Genomic DNA, 6,236 nt, shown 5'->3' with positions numbered 1-6,236 from the left:
CTCCTGCCCCTGCAGTGGAGGGGGCTCTGTGCTACTCTGGGCCTACAGGCCTAATCCTGGTGGGCATGAAAGTGTCCTGAGGCTGCTGTGACAAATTTCTACAAGTTGAGTGACTTAAAGCAACACATTTGTTCTCTTACAGTTGTAGGGATGGATGTCTAAAAACAGGTCAGCCTAGCTGGTTCCTCCCGGAGGCTTGGAGGGGCTGAATCATTTTCCTGCCTTTTTCCATGTCTGGAGGGCACCTGCATCCCTTTGCTCATGGCCCCTTCCATCTTCACAGCCAGTAGTGCCAGGTCTTCCCATCTCTCCCTGACTGTGACCTCCTGCCTTTCTAAGGACCCCATGTGACGTTGGACCCACCTAGAGAATTTAGGGTCATCTCTGGTTTCAGGATCCTTACTTTAATTCCACCTGCAAGTCCCCTTTGCCAGGTAAGGTCACACATTCACACGGTCCAAGGATGAGGATGTGGAGCTCTTTGAGGGCCATGATTCAGCCCACGGCGTCTGGTGACAGGAATGGAGTGTGTCCTGCAGCGGGCGGGCCTGTCCCAAGTCCAGGGAAGCAGAGAGGTGAAGAAAGAAGCTGCCCAATCCGGTTTGTCAGGAAGAAACATTTAACAGGGACTTAGGAACAGAAGCCATGCCTGTGTCTGGGGCCCACCCCTCGCCCCCAAGCCCAGGCTTGTGTCCCATAGGTGAGAGGTCTGTGGTTCAGAAGGGATGTGCTCAACGATGGAAGCAGACCACATCCCAGCTGTTTACCTGAAGGGCAGGATTTAGGGTAAGTACCTGCTCTTACGCAAGGAACAACAGACGAACTGAAAATCTCAGAGGCCTTCCCAGAACTGGGGCTAATCAAATGCCAATACCACAGGTTGGCCTCCAGGCTGGAGCTGCTACGGTATGTCCAGGAGTGGGGCAGGTCCTGACTCGGTCACCTCCCCCTCCAAGGGTCTGAGCCAAGTACCCAGCAGGAAGCCTGCTCAGCCCTGAAGCCTCAGCCTCTGTGAGGACTCCAGCTGGGCCTTCTTCCCCTGATAGGGTGGAAAGGCCAGCCCTGAGTCCAGAACCTGTCCTCGAGGCCACACTGGTTTAGGGGTCCAATTCTAGGATCCTAGGAAAGGGGGCCTGGGCTCCAGTGGCGTGGGGGTGAGGACAGCAGAGGGAAGGAGGCCGGGAAGGGAGAGAAGGGGCCCGATGGGCAGTGAGGCTCGCGGGGGCTTCTCTGGTGACCCCACCGGCAGGGTGTGGTTGTGGACAACTCCCAGGGTTCAGGGTCCTTCTGCTGGGCCCTTTGGCACTGGTGAATACCTGTCACACGCTCGCCCAGATGGACTGACCTTGAGAGTTTGCTGTCACCCGTACTCCACCCTGGCAGGACCTTTCCAAGACACTAGCGGGGACAGGCCAGGCCTGGCCAGCGTCAGGTAGGCTGCACTCTCCGGAGGCTCTGATGGCAGCCACCTTGCCCCAGCTGGGATTCTGCCTCAGTTACTGCAGCGAGGAGGTCCCCACAGCTGCAGGTTCCGGCTGAAATAGCCCTTACCTCCTCGAGGTAGGCGCGGCCCCTGTACCCTGCCCTGCTCATGCCCCCATGCACACCAGCTCCCAGCAAGCCCGTGCCCCTGCCAGAGTCGGGAGAGGAGAGGCGAGACAGGCTTATCTTTCCTTCTTTTTTTTTTTTTTAAATAAGATGGGGTTTCACCATGATGGCCAGGCTGGTTTTGAACTCCTGACCACAGGTGATCCACCCACCTCAGCCTCCCAAAGTGCCAGGATTACAGGCATGAGCCACCTCGCCCGGCCCTTTCTTTTTTTTGAGACAGGGTCTCACTCTGTTGCCCCAGCTGGAGTGGAGTGCGGTGCAGTGGTGAGATCTCAGCTCACAGCAACCTCTGCCCAAGCAATTGGGCTCGTACAGTCCTCCCACTTCTGGCTCCTGGGCAGCTGGGACCACGGGTGCACCACCACGTCTGGCTAAACAAACAGCTTTTTTTTAGCGATGAGGTCTTGCCATGTTGCCCAGGCTGGTCTGGGAGTCCTGGACTCAAGTCATCTTTCCTCCTTGGTTGATTTTTCTTTCAACAGTGTGAAAATGACGCAGAAGGCTAGAGCCATGCGCTAAGCTAGTGGCCCTGAGTTCACACCCACTGGCCCCGAGAAAGCAGTCCTGTGTACAGCCTCCTCACTGCTTTCTATGCATGTGCTGTGGACATGGGAGCCTCGCAGGCACACACATGTGGAGATGCAGACACAGACGCGCACGCACTTGGACACACGCAGACACGCGGACACGCACACATGCAGACACACACTTGGACACGTGGACATGCACACACATGCGGACACGCACACACACTCGGACACACACAGTTGGATGCATCCAGACAGCTCCTAATTCTTCACGCCCCTGTTACTCTCGGGAGCTGCACAGCGACGCCCGAAGTCGGCCTGTGTCGTCTCTGAGGGTCGTCTTCACTTTCCCTTGCTGAGGGGATGGTGCCCCCATGCACGCTCTGAGCCCCAGTGTCCTTAGTGAGGCCACCCTGCGCTCTGCCCCTGTGACCCTCCCTGCCTTAGTTTCACCCTCCCTGGACATGGAGGCTGGTCCTTCCCTGAGGGGGAGTCGCAAGTCGTTTGGCTTCTTCCCCATCTCCTACTTGTAGCCCCCAGATGTGCTGCCCTGGGCCCTGCCTCGGTTTCCATAGGGAAATGGCACAGGTGGCACTCCCTCCCCTGCCGGCACCCTCATCTCTGATGGAGACCGTGGCCTCTCCACCCAGAGGCCAGCCACCTCTCTGAGCTCTGTCTGCCTATGTCTCTGGCTGCCACGGGCCCCACCAGCACATTGGCCCGTTGGCCTCTCAGCAGGCCCTCCCCTCCCTCCGCCTCCACCTCCCCCCCACTGGCTGTCAGACTCAGACCTTCACGAGCCGCTCCTGGGCAACGCTGTCTCAGCAGCACCCTGGTCAGGGCTGTGGTCAGGCCATGGAAGGGGCCCCCTGGCTGAGACTGTCAGGCCTCCACGTCCAGGCCTGGCCATTTTAGCCTTGGTGACCCACACGTACGCCTCTGGAGGGTCTCCAGGAACAAGAAAGTCTGCAGCAACCACAAGCAATCAGGTGGCCTATATCCATTACTCCTGTTCAGCCATGCAAAAACTTCCCCCCTCGGACACTGAGTTTCTTAAGACCCCCACCCCTGTAACTCTGTAACCTCTGCACCCTCCCCTCTGACTGCAACCCATACTCCCCACTCTATGCTCATGCCTGATTGTAATAAATGACCTCTACCTTTGTCATGCCCATCCCGTGATGCCCTTCCCTTCCCTAAGATAACCAGCCCCCACCCTTGATGTCATGCACGCTGTGACGCCCTCCTCCTCCCCAAGACAGATGACCACCCTTAGCTGACCATTTGCCCCAACCTATATAACCAACCCCCTTTCCCACCCCCTGTGCCTAAATCCTTTCTCGGACTTGGCCCACTTGCACCCAAGCGTGAAATAAATGGCCTTGTTGCCCACACAAAGCCTGCCTGGTGGTGTCTTTACGAAAGCAACACATGTGACAGAGACCAAAGCCTATACCCCCAAAAGAGGTCACCCTGCCTGTGCCAGAAACCCTGCCAAGCACATTTGCACCCCTGGAGTGTGGGTGCAGAGGCCAGCCACATTCAGCAGTTGCATGTTCATTCCGGCTGTGATTCTTATCCCTGGGCTCAGGGCCGGACCTAGACACACGAGGCCGGGCAGGCGTGAGCCAGCAGCCCTCAGGATCTGTTTCCTGTGATCTTCTGACCCTTAAGGAGCACAGAGGAGGACGGGGAGGATGGGAAAGGGAGAGAGGCCAACGGCGGCCGAGTCCAGCCCCTCCCGACGCTCCCAGGCTGGGCAGCAGCCTCCTGAGCAGCACAGAGACCCCTCTTGTCCTTCCAGCCGGCCCTCAGGGGCTCGCCCCTGCCCCCCGCAGTCGGCCTTGCGGTCACAGCTTTCCTCAGGGACATGTAGCTCTCTCCACCCTGCACGTTGCCGGCGGAGCTCCCTGTCCCCAGATCCCAGTGTCCCTGCCATAGTTCAGCTGTTAATGTGGCCACATGTGCTGCAGAGGAATCTGGGAAGTGTGTCTTTTCCATTTGTGCGGCTGCAGAGGAATCTGGGAAGTGTGTCTTTTCCATCTGTGCACAGTTGTGTAGTTTTTCTCGCCCTTAAGGGAAGTGGGCAGAAGGATCTGGGCAGGGAAGGCCCATCTCTGGCCACCTATGACACTGTAAGTCTCTTAGAGAGGGGCCACACCTGTCTCGCTCTGCACGCAGACCTGCAGGGCACCTGGCACAAGGACACTCAGATGTGGGCAGGAGCGGGAAGGGAGAGGCAGCCTGGAAAGGAATGAGTGTGATCTCAGTCGATGGTCGGGGCTGGCTGTGCCGTGGGAGCTCGCAGAGCACTGAGCTTCCGAATCTGGAGCCCTAACCTGGCCTTCTGTGGGACGGAAAAGGGGACTTAACACTGCTTCCGGGCCGCTCGATGAGGCCGCCCTAGATACTCTACCTGGGAGTGGAATGATGAGATCACTCAAGCCTACCGTTTTCTCTCCCGTACAATTTGCATCCAATTACGTTATTCTGTCTTTAGTGCGAATCTAATCTCATCTCCAGCAGCTGCCCTGCTTCAGAACGCACGTTTCCTGACAGCAGTGAGAGGGTGCGTGAGGCTGTAGCAGCGTCTCCCGGCTCCTCTGGGCTGGGGAGGATACCGCTGGCGTTGCCTGGCTCCCCCAGACCCTCTCTGCACAGACAGAACCTGAGCTAACACAGAGCCTGGCTGCCCTGTTGTGCCAAATCAGGAACACAAAGACGGCAAAACCTGCAGGCACCGGGCGCCGCCAGTGGCTTACAGCTGTAACCCATCCCACCACTTTTCAGGGTTGAGGTGGGTGGATCAGTTGAGCTCAGAGTTCATGGCCAGCCTAGGCAACAGGATGAAACCCCGTTGCTACAAAAAACACAAAAAATTCGCAGAACGTGGTTGTGTGCCCCTGGAGTCCAGCTGCTCAGGAGGCTGAGGCAGGAGGATCACTTGAGCGAGGGGAGGCTGAGACTGCAGTGAGCTGTGATGGCCAACGGCACCCCAGCCTGGGCAATAGAGAGAGGCCCTGTGTCAAAAAAACAAAACCAGGCCTGGAGCGGTGACTCACACCTGTAATCCCAGCACTTTGAGAGGCCGAGGCAGGCGGATCACCTAAGGTCTGGAGTTTGAGACCAGCCTGGTCAACATGGTGAAACCCCGTCTCTATTAAAAATGCAAAAATTAGCCAGGCATGGTGGCAGGTACCTGTAATCCCAGCTACTTGGTAGGCTGAGGCAGGAGAATCGCTTGAACCCAGGAGGCGGAGGCTGCAGTGAGCCGAGATGGCGCCACTGCACTCCAGGCCAGTGACGAGAGTGAAACTCCATCTCAAAAAAACCAAACAAAAACGAAAAACCTGCCAGCTTTGGGAAAAGTGACACTCACTGAGAATTCTGGGTGGAGGGTGGGACACCCGACCAAGGTGACAGTGTCACTCAAGAGTGGGTGACCACAGGTTGGGGACCCACAGCTGCCTGCTCAGCCCAGGGACCGTGCCTACCTCGGGAGCTTCAGAGCAAGGGTGTGGGCTCTCAGCATGGGCCGGTTCCTTGCCTAGCATCTGCTCAGCGCGTCTACACCGGCTGGGGTCCCAGTGGAAAGAGGCGGCGTTCACGGGGGCAACCTGAGGAGCGTCTGGTGTCCAGTGTGTGGAGCTGTGTTCTCGTTCAGGACAGGCCCCGCATTACCAACAGGGAGCTCAGGACAGACGGCTCCACGGGAAAGCTGAAGCCTCCCGCGCCGCACGGCGTTCAGCGAGGCCACGGGCTATTCCGCACGTGCAGCAGGCTGTGCTGCCGCCTCTGTACCGGAGCATGAAGGGTGTGAGTGTATGAGATCTGAAGCCAGTTATGCTCCGGAATTGGACTTACTCACACTACTTGATTTTATGGGAGAAACTGAGGCTTGGGGCCAGGATACACTCAGAGCAACAACATGCAAATTGTGGTGGTTAGGCGCACAGCCAGCGGGGGCGGTGTCCCTCCTGAGCCCACCACCACTTGCTGTGTGAGCCGGGCAGTCTCTGCAGCCTCCATGCCCCGAGAAGGACCTGCCCAGGGTGGTTCAGACGAAGAAAACATTCCAAAACAAAGGAGGCGGTCTGC

The sequence above is a fragment of the Cebus imitator genome, unplaced genomic scaffold (assembly GCF_001604975.1).
Source record: "Cebus imitator isolate Cc_AM_T3 unplaced genomic scaffold, Cebus_imitator-1.0 Scaffold112, whole genome shotgun sequence".
Taxonomy (NCBI): Eukaryota; Metazoa; Chordata; class Mammalia; order Primates; family Cebidae; genus Cebus; species Cebus imitator.
Note: the sequence above shows the minus strand (reverse complement) of the source record.